We start from the raw sequence: 21281 nt of genomic DNA on the forward strand, positions 1-21281 counted from the left end.
AGTCCAAACTGAGAATCCAAGGTCAAATGCGATCCTAAATAATAAGCACACCAAGTCCAGAGCCCAAGAAACTCAGCCCCAATTGCCCTTATATTTTTAGTCACTGGTTTGTCCGGCTTGAGGTTTCTGGGTCAGGGTTTGCAGTAGGCAGCAGGTCCAGTGCTGGAAACATCGGGCAGAATCTTCGGCTCGGTGAGCGGGGGCGGGGTCCGCTCGCCGAGGTGTAAAATGACATGCAGTGACGTCGGGCATGCCTCCTGACATCACCGGGCGACATTCAGACTTTCAGTTCGGCAGGCGCGCACCCAAGTTGGCTGCGCTCCCGCCAAACTCTCCAAGGGTTATTGAGGCCAGTTACCTATTAATTAAAATAATAAACTGAGCTGCCCGTCCAACCTTAATTGGCCCACCCACATAAAATGGCAACACCCAGCCGATCGCAGGCGTCAATCAGCTGCGCACACGCCTGCGTTCGCTTCTGCACAACCCAGTTCACCAGCAACTTCTCCAGGGCAATTAAGGATGGGCAATAAATGTTATTGATGCCCACATTTTATGATAACAGACATTAATGGTAAAGCAGGGCACTGGAGATGGCATAATTAAAGGTGAGGGCTGTCCTGTCACTGAAATTTGTGTGTGTGTGACCATCTCCAACAAAAGAGGATCTCACCATCATCTCTTGACATTCAATGGCATTATCATCACTGAATCCCGCTCTCAACATCCTGGGGGCTACCACTGACCAGAATCTGAACTGGGCCAGCCATATAAATACTGTGGCTACATGAACAGGTCAGAGGCTAGGAATCCTGCGTGAGTAACTCACCTCCTGACTCTCCATAGCCTGTCCACCATCTACAAGGCACAAGTCAGATGTGTGATGGAATACTCTCCACTTGCCTGGATGAATGCAGCTCCAACAACATTTAAGAAGCTCGACACCGTCCAGGACAAAGCAGCCTGCTTGATTGGCACCACATCCACAAACATTCACTCCCCCCACCACCGACGCACAGTAGCAGCAGTGTGTACCATCTACAAGAGGCACTGCAGGAATTCACCAGGGCTCCTTAGACAGCACCTTCCAAACCCAGGATTGCTACCATCTAGAAGGACAAGGGCAGCAGATAGATGGAAACACCACCAACTGGAAGTTCCCCTCCAAGACACTCACCATCCTGACTTGGAAATATATCACCGTTCCTTCACTGTCGCTGGGTCAAAATCCTGGAACTCCCTTCCTAACAGCACTGTGGGTGTACCTACACCACATGGAGTGCAGCGGTTCAAGAAGGCAGCTCACCACCTCTCAAGGGGCAATGGGGGATGGATAATAAATGCTGGCCCAGCCAGTAAAACCCACATCACATGAATTAATTTTAAAAAGCAGCTGAAGTTAGTTAGTCAAGGAAACTAGCTTAAACTGGTTTTTCTGTACCTGGGACTGAGCTAACTCTTTAGTTTCCGAGCATATAAATACAGGCCTCTCAGTTCACCTTAGCACTGAGCAGTGTGGGGATTGGGTGAGTGAGAGAGCTCAGTGAAGAGGGGGAGGAGGTGCTCCTTTGCTTTTTCTAACTTTTTCACTCTATAGAATTGGCTCTTACTCTACTCCAGCAGAAGAAGCTAGCTGTTTGGTGAGTATCTGGTGAGTGGTTAAGGCCTATTCTATTTCTAAGGTTTAAAATATTGCAGAAACTGGTGGTACGGTTAATAAAATATATAAAAAGGAAAATAACTAATTGAATATGTTATATACAGCAGGGAGGTTAATTTTACAGCCCTGATTTCTCCACTCACTACCCATCCATAAACAGAAAGGTGTTTTTTGATTTTCGATTTCACCCTTATAAGTGATGACGTATTTTCCCCAATACCTCAGTCTGGAGTGATTCAATCCTCGATTAATAACCCCGCAGCAAACTCAAGGTGAGGTAAACAGAAGGGGAGGCAGTGGCGTAGCATTATTGTCGCTGGACTAGTAATCCAGGAACCCAGTGTAATACTCTGGGGACCAGGGTTCAAATCCCACCACGGCAGATTGAATTTGAATTCAATTAAAAATCTGGAATTAAAAGGCTAATGATGACCATGAAGCCATTGTTGTAAAAACCCATCTGGTTCACTAATGCCCCTTTAGGGAAGGAAATCTACTGTTTCTACCATTCCTTATCTGGTCTGGCCTACATGTGACTTCACATGTAGTCACAGCAATGTGGCTGACTCTTAAAAATGCTCTCTGAGCAAGGGATGGGCAATAAATGCTGGCCTGGCCAGTGACGCCCACATCTCATGAAGGAATTAAAAAAAAACAGGGAAGGGGTTTTGCAATGTCCATCCCTTTTGCAGTCATACAATAGGAGAGAGGTAAAGGAAAGAAAGGGGTTCAGGGAAAAGACCACCATAAAAATAAGAATTATGATTTCATGCGAGTCTGGAGTCCAGAATCAATTTCTAAGGAAGATTCGTCTAGGTGGCTTTGTCTGGTTTTGGTCCTAGGAGCTCAGTTGCAGGTTGAGTCCGTTGAAGATGCAGCAAATTATCCTTGTATCCTGGCTATTTGTTTACTCTGTAGGTGAAATACAGGGTTTTTTCTGGAAATCAGACTTGGAGAGGGGTCAACGGCAGGCTACTGGCCTGGAGTCCAGTTCTCATCGGAGGTTAAACTGCAACTGAAGATAAAAGCTGTAAAATTAGAGGAATTCAAACAGCTCAAGTATCTGTCATTGGACAGGGAGGTTTTGGGTCGAGCTATTCAGCTAACCAGGTGCCCTTGTTAAAACCCATTCTGTTTTGTGCAGGTAAATGAAGAACCATGAGTACAATGTTGGAGATGATGAGACCCAAACAGCTCTGCCTTTGTCGATAGCAGGCTGGTGCAGCCGTATCATCTATGAATTCTTTGTGTCGGCTTGGCTGGAATGTTTGTATGATGCAGGGCGTGTTACATTCCACGGATTTGATGTGTTAGCATTTGTTCACTTTCAAGCATATATATGCACACTATTCTTTCAGTCTGCTGGACGGGACAAATAAAATAATTAAGCAGTTAATTAAAACATATTAAAGGTGGCAGGACAGGTGATGTGTCACTGCTACAGCATGTGGGAGCTCCTGGGTGTCGATGTGATCACAGGACAAACACATCTACAGGAAGTGTTTGGGGCACGAGGAGTTTCGGCTCAGAGTCATTGAGTTGGAGGCCGAGCTGCAGACACTGTGATGCATCAAGGAGGGGGAAAGTTACCGGAACACTCTTTACCAGGTCACACACCTTAGGATAAGGTCTTCTGATTTGGTCAGTGGACAGGGGCAGGAGGATGTGACTGCAAGCGAGGCAGGTAAGGGGAGCAAGAGAGCAGGAGTGCAAGAGCCTCAGTCTTTGCAATAGTCTGAGGTTCTTTCAGCTTGTTTGGAGGAGAGTGGGGGATGCAGGATGGATGAGCTGATTAAGCATGGCACTGTGCTACAGGAAGCTATTCAAGTGAGGAGAGCAAAGATGAATGTAATAGTATTAGGGGATGGTATAGTGAGGGGGATTGACACTGTTCTCTGCAGCAAAGAGTGAGAGTCCAGGCTGTGTTGCCTGCCCAGTGACAGGGTTTGGGACATCTGCTCAGGGCTGGAGTGGGAGGGACAGGATGCAGCTATCGTGGTCCATGTAGGTACCAAAGACATAGGCAAGGCAAGGAAAGAGGTTCTGCATAGTCTGTATGAGGATCTAGGTCCAGATTAAGAAGCAGAACCTCAAAGATAATAATCTCTGGATTATTATTTGAGCCACATGCAAATTGGCATAGGATGAATAAGATTAGAGAGATGAATGCGTGGCTCAGAGACTGGTGTGAGAGAAGTGGGTTTCGGTTTGTGGGCCACTGGCATCAGTACTGGGGAAAGTGGGGGCTGTACCGTTGGGATGGTCTACACCTGAACCGTGCTGGGACCAGTGTTCTAGCGAGCTGCATAAGGAGGGAAGTAGAGAGGATTTTAAATTAAATAGTGGGGGCAAGGGATCAAATTTGGGAAGATGTGGTAAATCAAAAAGTAGAGACAAGACAAGAGAGAAAGGTACAAATATGGGGAATGATAAACAGATTCTGACTGGAAGAATAGATTACAAATCTAAGAGTAAATCAGCAGATAAGGCTAGAGGTTACAAAAATAATAAAATATGTCATAAATGCTTTAATCATGGAAGATGGTTTATCTTCAAGGACTGAAAACATTCTGGAAGATTTTGCATTTTTTAAAAAAGACACTGCTCCTTAAAGGGTTAAGACAGGGACTCTGGCTGCTTTGGAATAAAATAGGCCTTGAAAATTATGTCTAAAAGCTGGTCGACTGCTTTGCTTTGGGGGCAAAGCAAGAAGGATCAACTGCCTGGGTAAAGAAGGCAGCAGGTCCTGAAACTCAAGACCCAGTCCCAAAGCAGACAGCGAATGGAAGTCGCTCCAAAGTCACTCCACGTCCTGAAATTGACTGACTGCAAGTTTTCCTCAAAGTCCACCTGAAAAGCAGTGCAAGAGTCATCCACTGTTTCCAAGGCCAGAGCTGAGAGACCAAATCCATAACCCGGACACCATTTCAAGGATTCCACCATTTACCCTTTTCCCTTGAACCATTGACTTTTAATCTTTTGGCAGAATTCCTCTATTTTATTTTATTTTTTTTTAGGTGTGTGTGCTTGTGCACGTGAGAGATAGAGAGAGTTAGCCTACTTAGAAAGAGTCATTGTTATACCTTCATATTTCTTACTGAATGTTAATAAATTTTGCCTTCTACTTAACAAGCCTGGTTTTATAATAGATTAATCATTTTGCTGTTTATTGAAGAAACTTGGGCATAGAGTGGTCATTCTAAGGGTAATAGGTAAAGTACACAGTTGGCTGTATAGCTAGCTGACAAAATCATTCAAACATATGTTGTGACTTGTGGAATAGTGGAACTAGAGACAGACATTCTCCTCCCCCATCTCGGTTATAGCAAAGGGCAGAACTAAAGGCTCTGTTTCCGAATGCATTTAGCATTTGAAACAAAATAGATGAACTAATAGCTCATTATAGAAATAAATAATAACAAGCTGAAAGCCATTACAAAGACATGGCTGCAGGATGACATAGATTAGGACCTGAATATCGAAGGGTACATGACATCTAGGAAGGGCAGGAAGTTAGGAAAAGGTGGAGGGCTGGCTCTGTTAATTAATGATGGGATTAGCAAAATGGAGAGGGATGACCTCAGTTCAGGAATCCAGGATGTAGAAACGCTTTGGGTAGAGATGAAAAATGATAAAGACAAGAAGTCACTTGTGAGATTGGTGTTCAGGCCCCCTAACAGCACCCACATGGTTGGACTGAGTACAAAGGAAGAAATAATGGGAGCTTGTCAGAAAGGTACGGCAATAACCACGGGGAATTTTAATCTACATGTAGACTGGAAAAATCAGACGGTCAAAGGTAGCCTAGATGAGGAGTTCATAAGAGTGTTTTTGGGATAGCTTCTTAGAACAGTACGTTCTGGCGCCAAACAGACAGCAGGCTCGACTAGACCTAGTACCGTGATCTCAGAGTGAAGACATCCCAAGGTAGCAGCGATCATAATATGATTGAATTTTACATTCAGTTTGAGGAAGTGAAGAGTGGATCTGAGACTAGTATTTTAAACCTAAATGAGAGCAGTTATGAGGGCCTGAAAGCAGAGCGAGTGGCAAATTCGGTTAAGGGATAGAACAATTGAGATGCAGTGGCACACATTTAAAGGGAGATTTCAGAATACAAAGAATAGAAACATTCCAACGAGAAAGAAAAATTCCAAGGGGGGTGCAGGGGGAGGTACTCACCATCTGTGTTTAATTTAAAAAATTAAAGACAGTATCAAACTTAAAGAAAAAGCACATAACTGTGCAAAGATGGGCGGTGGGTCAGAAGATTGGGCAGAATATAAAAAAACAGCAAAGAATGACTAAAAGCTTAATAAAGGTGAATAAGTATGAATAAATATGAAAGCAAGCTAGCTAGAAATATTAAAACAGACAGCAGGAGTTTCTATAGATAGTTACAAAAGAAAAGGGATAACGAACTGAGCGCTGGTCCTATAGAGATTGAGTCTGGGGAATTAATGATGGAAAATAAGGAGATGGAAGATGAATTGAGCAGATATTTTACAGCATACTGTAAAGGATACAAGTAACATCCCAGAAATATCTATAAATCAGGAAATGGAAGGGAGAGAGGAACTCAAGAAAATTACAATCATCAGTGAAGTGGTACTGAGCAAATTATTGGAATTGGGGCTGACAAGTCCCTGGATCCTGATTGACTTCATCCTAATGTCTTAAAGAAGTGGCTAAGGAGATAGTTGATGTGTTGGTTTTAATTTTCTAAAATTCCCTAGATTCAGGGAAGGTTCCATTAGACTGGAAAATAACAAATGTAACTCCTTCATTCAAAATGGGAGGGAGACAAAAAACTGGAAACTACAGGCCAGCTTAACATCTTTCATTGGGAAAATGTTAGAAGCTGTTATTAAAGATGTATGGCAGGGCACTTAGATAAATTCAAGGCAAATCAGACAGAGTCAACATGGTTTTGTGAAAGAGAAATCATGTTTAACCAATTTATTGCAGTTCTTTGAAGAAGTAACATGTGCTGTGGATAAAGGGGAACCATTTGATGAACTGCACTTATCAAATGCATTCTGGAAATCTAAGGTGTCACGTCAAACGTTATTGTGGAAAATAAAAGCTCATGGTGTAGAGGGTAACATATTGACATGGCAGAAGATTGGCTGGCTAACAGGAAAGAGAGAGTGGGCATAAATGGGTCATTTTCTGGTTGGCAAGATATATTATGAGTGGTGTGCCACAGGGATTAATGCTGGGGACTAAACTATTTACAATTCATACAAGTGAATTGGATGAAGAGACTGAAGGTATGGATGTGAAATTGCCCATTTTAGCAGAAAAGATAAAAAAGCATATTATCTAAATGATGAGAGATTACAGAGCTTTGAGATGCAGAGGGATCTGGGTGTCCCAAGTACATAAATTGAAAAAGGTTAGTATGCAGGTACAAAAAGTATGTAGGGAAGCTAATAGAATGTTATCACTTATTGTGAGGGGAATAGGATATATAAGTATAGAGGTTATGCTTCAGTTATACAGGTGAGACTACATCTTGGGTACTGTTATAATATTGGTGTCCTGGATTTGGAGGGTTACCTTTTGAGGGAAGGTTGGACACAGTAGGTTTGTATTGGAGTTTTGAAGAGTAGGAGGTGACTTGATTGAAACATATAAGATCCTGAGGGGCCTTGACAGGGTGGATGTGGAAAGGATGTTTCCTCTTGTGGGAGAATCTAGAGCTAGGGGTCACTGTGTAAAAATAACGGGATGCCCATTTCAAACAGAGATGAGGAGATTTTTCCTTCGGAAGGTTGTGAGTCTTTGGAACTCGGTTCCTCAAAAGGTATTGGAAGCAGAGTCTTTGAATGTTTTTAAGGCCGAGCTGGATAGATTCTTGATAAGCAAGGGGGGCTGAAAGGTTATCAGGGTAGGCAGGGATGTGGAGTTGAGGTCACAACACATGACTAGTTGCATGCCAAACAGCATAAGCAGCAAGTGATAGACAAAACTAAGCGATCCCACAACCAATGGATCAGATCTAAGCTCTGCACTCCTGCCACATCCAGTCGTGAATGGTGGTGGACAATTAAACAACTCACTGGAGGAGGAGGCTCCACAAATATCCCCATCCTCAATGATGGGGGAGCCCAGCACATCAGTGCAAAAGATAAGGCTGAAGCATTTGCTACAATCTTCAGCCAGAAGTGCCGAGTGGATGATCCATCTCAGCCTTCTCCAGAGTCCCCAGCATCACAGATGCCAGTCTTCAGCCAATTCAATTCACTCCATGTGATATCAAGAAATGGCTGAAGGCACTGGATACTGCAAAGGTTTTGGGCCCTGACAATATTCCGGCAATAGTACTGAAGACTTGCACTCCAGAACTTGCCGCATCCTTAGCCAAGCTGTTCCAGTACAGCTACAACACTGGCATCTACCCGGCTATGTGGAAAATTGCCCAGGTATGTCCTGTCCACAAAAAGCAGGACAAATCCAACCCGGCCAATTAACACCCCATCAGTCTACTCTCCATCATCAGTAAAGTAATGGAAGGGATCATCAACAGTGCTATCAAGCGGAACTTGCTCAGCAATAACCTGCTCACTGATGCTCAGTTTGGGTTCCGCCAGGGCCACTCAGCTCCTGACCTCGTTACAGCCTTGGATCAAACATGGACAAAAGAGCTGAACTCTTGAGGTGAGGTGAGAGTGACTGCCCTTGACATCAAGGCAGCATTTGACCAGGTGTGGCATCTAGGAGCCCTAGCAAAACTGGAGTCAATGGGAATCAGGGGGAAAACTCTCCGCTGGTTGGAGTCATACCTATCACAAAGGAAGATGGTTGTGGTTGTTGGAAGTCAATCATCTCAGCTCCAGGACATCACTGCAGGAGATCCCCAGGGTAGAGTCCTCGGCCCAACCATCTTCAGCTGCTTCATCAATGACCTTCCTTCCATCATAAGTACAGAAGTGGGGAGGTTCGCTGATGTTTGCACAATGTTCAGCACCATTCATGACTCCTCAGATACTGAAGCAGCCCATGTCCAAATGTAGCAAGACCTGGACAATATCCAGGCTTGGGCTGATAAGTGGCAAGTAACATTCGCGCCCCACAAGTGTCAGGCAATGACCATCTCCAAAAAGAGAGGGTCCAACCATCACCCCTTGATATTCGATGGCATTACCATCACTGAATCCCCCACTATCAACATCCTGGTAGTTACCATTGACCAGAAACTGAACTGGACTAGCCATATAAATACTGTGGCTACAAGAGCAGGTCAGAGGCTAGGAATCGTTTGACGAGTAACTCACCTCCTGACTCCCCAAAGTCCACCATCTGTAAGGCACAAGTCAGGAGTGTGATGAATACTCCCCACTTGCCTGGATGAGTGCAGCTCCCACAACATTCAAGAAGCTTGATACCGTCCAGGACAAAGCAGCCCACTTGATTGGCACCACATCCAGAAACATTCACTCCCTCCACCACCAACGCACAGTAACAGCAGTGTGTACCATCTACAAGATGCACTGCAGGAATTCACCACAGGAATTCACCAAGGCTCCTTTGACAGCACCTTCCAAACCCATGACCACTACTGCCTAGAAGGACAAGGGCAGCAGATAGATGGAAACACCACCAACTGCAAGTTCCCCTCCAAGTCACTCACCATCCCAACTTGGAAATATATCGCTGTTCCTTCACTGTTGCTGGGTCAAAATCCTGGAACTCTGTCCCTAACAGCACTGTGGGTGTACCTACACCACGTGGACTGCAGCAGTTCAAGAAGGCAGCTCACCACCACCTTCTCAAGGACAACTGGGGATGGGCAATAAATGCTGGCCCAGCCAGCGAAGCCCACATCCCAGGAATGAATCAAAAAAGATATTGAAAGAAAAACATACAACTTTGCAAAGATTAATGGTAGGTCAGGTGACTGGACAGAATTTAAAAACCAGCAAAGGATGACTAAAAAAGTAATAAGGAAGGAGCAATTAGAATATGAGAAAAAGCTTACAAGAAATATAAAAACAAATAGTATGACTTCCTACAAGTATTTAAAAAGAATTAATAATGGAAAATAAGGAAATATTGTGCATCTGTTTTCACTGTAAAAGACTCAAATAACATCCCAGATCCTAGAAATACTTGTAAATCAAGAGGTGAAAGGGAGAGAGGAACTTAAAACAATTGCAATCACCAGGGTAAGGGGACTGAGAAAATGATTAGAGCTAAAGGCTGACAATTGCCCAGGTCTCGTTGGATTTCAACCTCGGGTCTTTAAACGAAATGGCTGCTGACATAGTAGGTGCATTGGTTGCAATTTTTCAAAAATCCCTTGATTCTGGAAAGGGCCAATCAGATTGGAAAATAGCTAATGTAACTCATCTATTCAAGAAAGGAGGGAGGCAGAAAGCAGGAACCTACAGGCCAGTTAGCCGAACTGCTGTCAAAGGGAAAATGGTAGAATCTGTTATTAAGGGGGTTGTACCAGGGAACTTCAAAAATCTTAATGCAATCAGGCAGAGTCAGCATGGTTCTGTGAAAGGGAAATCATGTTTGACTAATTTATTGGAGTTCTTTGAGGATCTAACAAGTTACATGGATAAAAGGGAACCAGTAGATGTGGTGTACTTGGATTTCCAAAAGGAAAAGGTATTTGACAAGCTGTCACATCAAAGGTTATTGCACAAAACAAGAACTCATGGTGTAGGGCGAACGTCATATCAAGGATAGAGGATTGGTTAGCATACAAGAAGCAGAGGGCAGGGATAAATGGGTCATTTTCGGTAAGCTGTAACTAGCGGAGTGCCACAAGGATCAGTGTTGGGGCCTTAACTATTTGCAATCTATCATTGACTTGGATGAAGCGGCTGAGTGGTTGCTAAATTTTCTGAGGACATAAAGACAAATAGGAAAGTAAATTGTGCGGAGGAATTAAAGAGTCTACAAAGGGATTTAGATAGGTTAGGTAAATGGGTAGAAATTGGTAGAATATAGGAAAATGTGAACTCATCCACTTTGGCAGGAAGAATAGTAAAACAGTATGCTATTTAAATGGAGAAAGATTGGAAAACTCTGTGGGACAGAAGGATCTGGGTGTCCTGGTACATGAATTACAAAGCGTTATTTTGCAGGTACAGCAAGTGATCAGGAAGGCAAATGGAATGTTGCTGTTTATTGCTGGAGAATGGAATATAAAAGTAGGACGTTTTGCTAAAGTTGTACAGAGTGTTGGTGAGACCACATCTGGGATTATGTGTACAGTTTGGGTCTCCTTATTTAAAGAAGGATATAACTGCATTAGAAACAGCCAGGAAAAGGTTCACGCAAGTGATACCTGGGATGAGGGGGTTATCTTCTGAGGAAAGATTGGACAGGTTGGGCCTGTATCCATTGGAGTTTAGAAAAATGAGAGGTGATCTTATGGAAACACAAAAGATCTTAAGGGGAATTGACAGGGTGGATGCAAAGAGGGTGTTTCTCATTGTGAGAGAGACTAGAACTAGGGGGCATAGTTTAAAAATAGGAGGATTCCCATTTAAGGCAGAAATGGGGAGATGTACCGATACGAGGTGGACTGATATGGTTCAAGAAGGTGGCTCACCGAAACCTGCTCAAAGGCAATTAGGAATGGGAAACAAATGCTGGCCTAGCCAGAGACACCAACATCCCATGAATGAATTAAATTTTTTAAAAAGAGTCTGTTGATCATTTAAAGTGTTTCCCAAGTGCTGTTCTATTTGAGAATTGCTGAAAAATTAGACATTTTTTGTTGAAGCTTTTCATCTTGCACTCATCAGGACAATTTGCAAGAAAATACCAATGTCAGGGGAAACAACAAGTTTATACTGTATGAGAAGAGAGTGCTGATTGGTTGGCAAGTGGACTGTGCTTGGTAGAGGCATCGCCATGGAGAATGCACAAGCTGTTCTACTTCTTTGTTAGTAAACTTTTTAATTTTATTTTCTCTCATTCCATTCTCATCCTTAAAGTCAGCTTTTCGATAATTTATTACTTTGGCCTTTGCCTTACATTTCTCCAACTATATTTAGACATAATTATGTTGTGATCACTATTGCCTAGCTGTTCCCAACCCTTACTTGTCCAATGTGTTTTGGTTCATTTCCCATTAGTAGATCCAGCAGTGCTCCCTCTCTTGTTGGACTTTTTATACACTGGGAAAGATAGGAGTCCTGCACACGTTGTAAAACCTCCATTCTCTCTGCACACCCTCACTGCTTATTCCTGTAGCTCGTTAATACATTTTCTTGCTCCAAAGCCTTTCCACTATTAGGTGCCTATATTTCAATGGTGTGTCTCACTGATGTCCACTTATTTTGTTCATAATTTCCTGTTTATGTTCAGGGTTAGTCTTGTTTTATCAGTATTTTTACTCTGATATGTGGTCTAATGCAGCCTAGCCAGCAATGCCCAAATCCCACCAAAGAATTAAAAAAACATACAAGCGTATGAATTAGGAGCAAGAGTAGGCCACTCAGCCCTCAAGCCTGATCTGCCATTCAGTTAAGTCATGGTTGGTCTGATTGTAACCTCCCACCTACACCCTGATAACATTTCACTCCCCTGTTAATCAATAATCTATCTAGCTCGATCTTAAAAATATTCAAAGACTCTCCTTCCACCAACTTTTGAGGAAGAGAGTTCCAAAGTCGCACAACCCTCTGACAGAGAAACAACTATCCTAATCTCTGTTTTAAATAAGCGACCCCTTATTTTTAAACAGTGGCCCCTAGCTCTAGATTCTTCCACAAGAGGAAACATTCTCTCCATATCCAACCTGTCAAGACCCCTCAGGATCTTAAAGGTTTCAATCAGCCTGCTTATATTCTAAACAAAAACAGAATTACCTGGAAAATATATTCCATGTATTTCCATTATAGAAACCACAAGCAGACTTCAATCAGTCAAATTAAATATCACAATGTTTCCTTGCTTCATTATATGAGCACTGAATGTGTTCAGATTAATTCTCTAACCAATTAAAGCTTTCAGCTCCTGCTGGACCTGTGCCCTTTGTTATATTTGATGCCTTGAAACCATTTTCTGTCCTACAGGAACAAGGAGTTCTTTCTGAACTATCTGAACAATGCGAGTGTATGTGGCCTGGGATCATCAACTGTTATTTTCCTACTAACCCATCAACATCTTTTGAAAGTACACAGTCCAGAACTGGATGTACTATTCCATGTCTGGCCTGACTGAAGTATTGGACAATGTTAAACACTGCATCCTTTAAACATTATGGCCTGCTAACCATTAAATGCAAAACAATATCGGAGACCAGGGTTTCACAATGATCTATTGCCCCATCATTCCCTTTGCAGTTCTACTTTCAATCCTTTTACGCCTCATTGCAGCCACAACCTTACTGCCAATGCCAATATCCACAAATTAATATTGACCAGCAGTACTGCTCTGTTTACTAATCAGTGCTAGCAGTGCCAAGAGTGATCAGATCCTCCCTCATTAACAACCGCTTTCTTCACCACAGTCAGGTTTTGCTTATAGGTCCTGATACCAGCAGATCCACAGGTAAGGCCTGTGGTGCAGATCTGCAAGTGCAGATGCATAGTTGGTGCTCAGCAGCACCCAGTCCTATCAAGGTTCAAGCACTCACTTTATTTTCGACATGTGCTTGCCGACAGCACCTGCCAAGGGTGCCACGTGAATGCAGGACCTTCAGTTCCACCGGGGTGATGGAAGTCGTGGGCTCAAGCCCCAAATCAGAATTCTAATCCAATGCTGACTGAGTCTTACAATGTCAGGTGAGCTACGTCCCAAGGCAGGAGCTGATGTTAAAAAAGAAAGACATGCATTTCTATAGCACTTGTTATAACTTCAGGATGTCCCAAAGTGCCTTATAGCCAATGGAGTAAACTTCAAGCGTTAACCCTATTGCAACGCAGGAAATATGGCTGGCAAAATATGCAAAGTAAGATCCCACAAACATCAATAATATTAATGATCAGATAATCTGCTTTAGTGATGTTGGCTGAGGGATAAATATTGGCACAGGAAAACCAGGAGAACGCCCCTCATATTTTTGAAATAGTGTCATGGGATCATTGGCATCTGCCCAGGGAGGTAGGCAGGGACTTGGTTTAATGTCTCGTCCAAAAGATAGTATCTCTGACAGTGCTGCACTCCCTCAGTATTGAACTTCCAACAGCACAGCACACCTAGATACTGGCCCTCCGACAGTGCCGCACTCCCTCAAACTGACCCTCCAACAGTGTATCACTCCCTCAGTACTGACCCTCCGACAGTGCAGCATAGGCGAGGCGAGTGGCATAGTGACATTGTCACTGGATTAGTCTTCAGAAGACCCAGGGTTTAAATCCCACCATGGGAGATGGTGAAATTTGAATTCAATAAGAAGCCTGATCACGAAACCATTGCCGATTGTTGTAAAGACCCATCTGGTTCACTAATGCCCTGTAGGGAAGGAAATCTGCCGTCCTTACCTGGTCTGGCCCACATGTGACTCCAGACCCATAGCAATGTGATTGGCCCTTAAATGCCCTCTGAACAAGGACAATTAGGGATGAACAATAAATGCTGGCCCAGCCAGCGACACTCATCCCAGGAATGAATTGAAAAAACTCCCTCAGTACTGACCCTCCTACAGTGCAGCACTCCCTCAGTACTGACCCTCCGACAGTACAGCACTCCCTCAGTACTGACCCTCCGACAGTGCAGCACTCCCTCAGTACTGACCCTCCGAAAGTGCAGCACTCCCTCAGTACTGACCCTCTGACAGTGCAGCACTCCTTCAGTATTGACCCTCCGACAGTGCAGCACTCCCTCAGTACTGACCCTCTGACAGGGCAGCACTCCCTCAGTACTGACCCTCTGACAGGGCAGCACTCCCTCAGTACTGACCCTCTGACAGTGTTGCACTCCCCGATTTCTGACCCTCTGGCAGTGCAGCACTCCCTCAGTACTGACCCTCTGACAGTGTTGCACTCCCCTATTTCTGACCCTCTGACAGTGCAGCACTCCCTCAGTACTGACCCTCTGACAGTGCAGCACTCCCTCAGTACTGACCCTTTGACAGTGCAGCACTCCCACTCCCTCAGTACTGACCCTCTGACAGTGCTGCACTCCCTGATTTCTCACCCTCTGGCAGTGCAGCACTCTGTGAATGCTGATAGTGCAGTGCCTCAGGACCCTGAGTTGCCCTGATGTCTGGATCCCGAACTATGCCGAATGTTCTGCGTGCACTGCATGCCGAGATAATTATCTCAAGGAGGCAATGAAAGAGCAGCTTCCGGCAGAGAGGGAGGAGGAGCATCATTGTTTCTGTGTCTCTGACACTGGCTTGTTTCCATGTGTCACACAGTAGATTGTTTCCTTGATTTGATCAGAATTCACTGGTTAAAGAGCCATTTTTTCTGGTTTCCCCTCCTCAGGGCCACTCTTGTCTTTTCTTAGACAGTCCTTCGAGATTGAGATTGACTTGTGTCCACTCCGATTCAATGGGTTCTGAGATGACTGATGACTCCAGTGAGTGATCTGCACTCTGCCACATGCAGGGCAGGTGGTGCTTGTAGGGTTGGGCAGATGGAGGATTGTGCTGTCTCTCTGATGCTTCGTCTCTGCACGCTCCCAGCGACTGCCCTCAATGTGAAAACAGAAAGCGCTCGTAACGCTCAGCAGCTCTGGCACCATCTGTGGAGAGAGAAACAGACTTAACCTTGAGTCTAATATGACTTTTCTTCAGACTCAAAATGTTAACTCGGTTTCCCTTTCCACTGATGCGGCCAGAGCTGCTGAGCTTTTCCAGCATTTTCTCCTTTTATTTCAGACCTCCAGCAACTGCAACATTTTGCTTTTATTTAAGTCTCACGATATGTTTGGTGTCTTACCGGGTGACACTTATCAATTTTAAAAAAAAATTTTATTCATTCACAGGATGTGGGCATCGCTGGCTGGGCCAGCATTTATTACCCATTGCCTCATGAAAAGGTGGTGGTGTGCCATGTGGTGTAGGTACACCCACAGTGCTGTTAGGGAGGGAGTTCCAGGATTTTGACCCAGTGACAGTGAAGGAACAGCCGATATATTTCCAAGTCAGGATGGTGAGTGACTTGGAGGAGAACTTCCAGGTGGTGGTGTTCCCATCTATCTGCTGCCCTTGTACTTCTAGATGTTGTTGGTCATGTGTTTGGAAGGTGCTGTCCAAGGAGCCTTGGTGAATTCCTGCAGTGCACATTGTAGATGGTATACACTGCTGCTACTGTGCGTCGGTGGTGTAGGGAGTGAAAGTTTGTGGGTGCAGTACCAATCAAGCGGACTGCTTAGTTCTGGATGGTGTTCAGCTTCTTGAGTGTTGTGGGAGCTGAACTCATCCAGGCAACTGGAGAGTATTCCATCACACTCCTGACTTGTGCCTTGCAGATTATGGAAAGGCTTTGGGGAATCAGGAGGTGAGTTACTCATCGCAGAATTCCTAGGGTCTGACCTGCTCTTGTAACCACAATATTTATATGGCTAGTCCAGTTCAGTTTCCGGTCAATGGTAACCCCCAGGATGTTGATAGTGAGGGATTCAGTGATGGTAATGCCATTGAATGTCAAGGGATGATGGTTAGATTCTCTATTGTTGGAGATGATCATTGCTTGACACTTGTGTGGCGCGAATGTTACTTGCCACTTGTCAGCCCAAGCCTGGATATTGTCCAGGTCTTGAAGCATTTGGACATGGATGCTTCAGTGTCTGAGGAGTCACAAATGGTGTTGAACATTGTGCAATCATCAGCGAACATCCTCACTTTTGACTTTATGATGGAAGGAAGGTCATTGATAAAGCAGCTGAAGATGGTTGGGCCAAGGACGCTACTCTGAGGAACTCCTGCAGTGATGTCCTGGTGCTGAGATGACCGACCTCCAACAACCACAACCATCTTCCTTTGTGCTTGGTTTGACTCCAGCCAGCGGAGAGTTTTTCCCCTGATTCCCATTGATTCCACTTTCGCTAGGGCTCCTTGTTGCCACACTCTGTCTAATGCAGCCTTGATATCAAGGGCAGCCACACTCACCTCACCTCAGGAGTTCAGCTCTTTTGTCCATGTTTGAACCAAGGCTGTAATGAGGTCAGGAGCTGAGTGGCCCTGGCGGAACCCAAATTGAGTTAGGTATTGCTAAGCAAGTGCTGCTTGATAGCACTGTTGATGAGCCCTTCCATTACTTTACTGATGATGGAGAGTAGACTGATGTGGCGTTAATTGGCCGGGTTGGATTTGTCCTGCTTTTTGTGGACAGGACATACCTGGGCAATTTTCCACATTGCTGGGTAGATGCCAGTATTATAGCTGTCTTGGAATAGCTTGGCTAGGGGCGCAGCAAGTTCTGAAGCACAAGTCTTCAGTACAATTGCCGGAATATTGTCAGGGCCCATAGACTTTGCAGTATCCAGTGCCTTCAGCTGTTTCTTGACATCACGTGGAGTGAATCGAATTGGCTGAAGACTGGCACCTGTGATGCCTGGGATCTCCGGAGGAGGCTGAGATGGATCATCCACTTGGCACTTCTGACTGAAGGTTGTAGCAAATGCTTCAGCTTTATCTTTTGCACTGATGTGCTGGGCTCCTCCATCATTGAGGATGGAGCCTTCTCCCCCAGTGAGTTGTTTAATTGTGCACCACCATTCACGACTGGACGTGACAGGACTGCAGAGCTTAGATCTGATCCGTTGGTTGTGGGATCACTTAACTCTGAACATCACTTGCTGCTTATGCTGTTTGCCATGCAACAAGTCCTGCGATATAGCTTCACCTGCTTGACACCTCATTTTTAGGTATGCCTGGTGCTGCTCCTGGCATGCCCTCCTGCATTCTTCATTGAACCAGGGTTGATCCCCTGGCTTGATAGTAATGGTAGAATGGGAGAAATGCCGGGCCATGAGGTTACAGATTATGTTTGTGTAGAATTTTATTGCTGCTGATGGCCCACAGAGCCTCATGGATGCCCAGTCTTGATCTGTTTGAAATCTATCCCATTTAGCACTGAGATACTGCCACAGTATCTTAGCACAGAGATACTGCCACACGACACGATGGAGGGTATCCTCAATGTGAAGGTAGGGCTTCATCTCCACAAAGACTGTGTGGTGGTCGCTCCTATCAATAGGGCCATGGTTAGATGCATCTGCAGCAGGCAGGTTGGTGAAGATCAGGTCAAGTATGTTTTTCTCTCTTGTTGGTTCCCTCACCACTGGCCGCAGACCCAGTCTAGCAGCTATATTCTTTAATGCTCAGCCAGCTCAATCAGTAGTGGTACTACTGAGGCACCCTTGGTGATGGACATTGAAGTCCCCCACTCAGAGTACATTCTGTGCCCTTGCCACCCTCAGTGCTTCCTCCAAGTAGTGTTCAACATGGAGGAGCACTGATTCATCAGCTGAGGGAGGGTGGTCCGTGGTAATCAGCAGGAGGTTTCCTTGCCCATGTTTGACCTGATGCCATGAGACTTCATGGTGTTCAGAGTTGATGTTGAGGGCTTCCAGGGCAACTCCCCCGCCCTGACAGTATATCGGCCTCCTGTCACCTCTGCTGGGTCTGTCCTGCCGGGTGGTCTGTCCGGTTTCATTCTTTTTTTGAGACTTTGCAGCGGTTTGATACAACTGAGTTATATGTTAGGCCATTTCAGAGGGCATTTAAGAGTCAACCGCATTGCTGTGGGTCTGGAGTCACATGTAGGCCAGACAGGTAAGGACAGCAGATTTCCTTCCCTGTAGGACATTAGTGAACCAGATGGGTTTTTGGTTTCATGGTCATCATTGGACTTTGAATTCCAGATTTTTATTGGATTTAAACTCCACCATCTGCCGTGGCGGGATTCGAACCCAGGTCCCCACAGCATTACCCTGGCTCTCTGGATTACTCATCCATCGACAATACCATCATTGCCTCCCGTAATTTGGCTGGTCAGTGGCCCGGGTCTCCCTTGAGTCGGTGAAGATGTTTGACCTTTTGAGGCATCCTTTGAGGTCATCGCTGAAGTGTTTCCACTGTCCTCCTGGGGGTCTCCTGCTGTGACCACATTCCGAGTAGAACTGGTATCTGGAGTCTGGTATCAGGCATACAAGTGACATGTCCCACCAAGCGGAACTGGTTTTGACTGATTAGCGTCTCAACGCTGGCTTGGGAGAGGGCGCTGCCATTGGACTGCTTTTCTTGCCAATGAATTTGGAGGATCCTCCAAAGGCACCGCTGGTGGTAGGTCACCAGTGCTTTGAGATTCTGCTGGAGGTTGCCCGAGTCTCTGGAGCATGAGGAGCATTGCTGCCCAGTAAACCATGGCCTTAGTCTTGGGTTTGAGATCCTGGTCCTCAAATATTCTTCCTCTCAGTCGGCTGGAGGCTGAGCTGGTACATTGGAACCAGGCTGAATTTCATCATCTATGTCGGCCTTCATCAATAGGAGGCTCCCAAGATATGGAAAATGGTTCACATTTTCTAGGATCATGCCCCTGATCTTAATCGCTAGGAGGAGGTGTTTTGCTATGGGAGCTGATTTGAAAAGGACCTTAGTTTTCCGGGTGTCTAGTGAAAGGCCCATTTTCTCATATGCTTTGGAGAAGGAGTCAACAATGATCTGGAGCTCGCTTTCTGAGTGAGTGCACACACAAGCATCATCTGGATACTGAAGCTGTATGACTGAGGTCGGAGTGCTTTTGGTTTTAGATTGAAGGCGGTGTAGGATTGAACAGTTTCCCATTTGTTCTGTAGATTATCTCCACACCTGTGGATGATCTGTTGGATGTGAGGAAGTTGGAGAAGACAGTTGGCACAATAACACAGCCTTGTTTGACCCCAGTCTTCACTGAGATAGGGTCTGTGGTGGTTCTGTTGGTGAGGGTCACAGCTTGCGTGTCATCCAGGAGTAAGCAGAGGATGGTGTCAAAGTTCTGAAGGCAGCTAAATTTGAGGAGCATTCTCTTTAAGCCTTCATGGTTTACAGAGGTGACATCGAAAAAGGCCATGTACAGCAGTTGGGCCTGTTCTTTGCATTTTTCTTGGATTTGCCACCCAGTGAAGATCATGTCTGTGGTGTCTCTCACTGGGCGAAAACCACACCGTGACTCTTTTGCCACTGGGAGGAGGCAGTTGAAGAGGATCCTTGCAATAATCTTCTCTATAACAGACATCAGGGAGATTGCTCTGTAGTTACCACAATCAGACTTTTCTCCCTTCTTGAATATACTCATGATCACTGTGCCCCAGAGATCCCCCGGTTGTACTCCACTTCCCAGATAAGGGATATGAGGTTATGCAGCTACCCCAGGAGTGTATCTCCGCCGTGTTTCAGAATTTCAGCAGGGATTCCATCTGCTCCAGTGGCTTTGTTGTTTCTCACCTCACAAATGGCTTTCTTCAGCTTTGCTGTGGACGGGGGTAGCACAGAGACTGAGCCGGATTGGGTATTGAGGAATGGAGTTGAGGATGTTTGAGTTGAAGACAGAGTCTCAGTTGAGGAGTTCTTCAAAATGGTCTCTCCAACAAGCACTGACTGTCCTTGATGAGCTCCGCTCCTTGCTTGCCTCTTGGCAGGGTGGGCCCTTGAGTGTTTGTGCTATAGATTATCTTTACACGGCTGAAAAAACGTGCATGTCCTTTGTGTCTGTGAGTTATTGGGTCTCGCGCGCTCTTTCTACCCACCATTTGTTCTTTATGTCACGGGTTTTATGCTACATCATTGCCTTCAGCCGGTCTGTCGTACTGCTGCTTTTCTCTTGAACTATGGTGACATTTCCCGTCTGTGAAAGCTTTGCACTTAATGCTCAATTAGATCCTGTATCTCAGTCACTTTCATCAAACCAGTCACAATGTTTTCTGGTAGAGAGGCCAAAGATTTCTTTGCAGCTGCTTGTTACAGTGGACTTTAGGGTTGAGCAGTACCATGGGCACACTGTAGCTCCTGGTGGCTGGGGATTGAGAGGTTGGCAGTGAGGTGCAGACTGAGAGGCACCACCTTGGTGGGCTCTTTGAGGTCTTTGATGTTAATTTTTTTGCAGTATTCCTTCGGTTGCCTCTGCTGTTTGAGGTCCAGGCTGATGGAGATGGTAGATTGGATAAGGCAGTGATTGGCCCAGCAGGAGCCAGCAACTGTCATGGCGTGGGTGATATGAATATCTCTGTGGTCCCATGCCTGAACGATGATGTAGCTGAGCAGGTGCCACTGCTTGGACCTTGGGTCTTGCCATGAGATGTTGTGTTTGTCTCGTTGGAACAGGGTGTTAGTTATGGCAAAGTCATGTTCTAGACATTTTGTTAGAAGGGGGACTCCATTGGAGTTTGCTTTCCCTACTCCTTTCTTTCCCAATCACACCCTTCCAGAGATTCACGTCCTTCCCCGCTCTGATGTTAAAATCACTGAGGAGGATCAGTTTGTCACCGGCTGGGACTTGGGTTAGGGATTGCTCAAGGTCGGTGTAGAATCCTTCTTTGGTCTCATCTGTTGCCTCAGTCTGGGAGTGTATGTGTTGATGACAGTGGTGTGCTGATTCGTCATTAGGGTGAGCCGGGCAGTCATGAGGTGCCCGCTTATCCCACAGTGGGTAGTCACTGAGGCACCGGACAAGTTCATTTTTGATGGCGAAGACACCCCATGGAAATGTCATTCCTCTTC

The 21281-nt window shown here is 45.3% G+C and overlaps 2 protein-coding genes across 8 annotated transcripts in view; one reads left to right on the forward strand and one right to left on the reverse strand.

Moving 5' to 3' along the window:
* The window catches only part of lpp (LIM domain containing preferred translocation partner in lipoma), a 467959-nt gene that overhangs the window by 209944 nt on the left and 236734 nt on the right, over positions 1-21281 (reverse strand). The window lies entirely within an intron of this gene.
* Positions 8314-21281, forward strand: part of LOC144694055 (B-cell lymphoma 6 protein homolog) — a 396731-nt gene continuing 383763 nt past the window's right edge. For both annotated transcript variants that reach the window (XR_013579642.1, XM_078564418.1), the window contains exon 1: positions 8314-8323. The gene's annotated coding sequence lies outside the window, so the exon portion shown is untranslated. The remainder of the gene's footprint in view (positions 8324-21281) is intronic.

Source organism: Cetorhinus maximus, chromosome 19 (genome assembly GCF_964194155.1).
Source record: "Cetorhinus maximus chromosome 19, sCetMax3.hap1.1, whole genome shotgun sequence".
Lineage (NCBI taxonomy): Eukaryota > Metazoa > Chordata > Chondrichthyes > Lamniformes > Cetorhinidae > Cetorhinus > Cetorhinus maximus.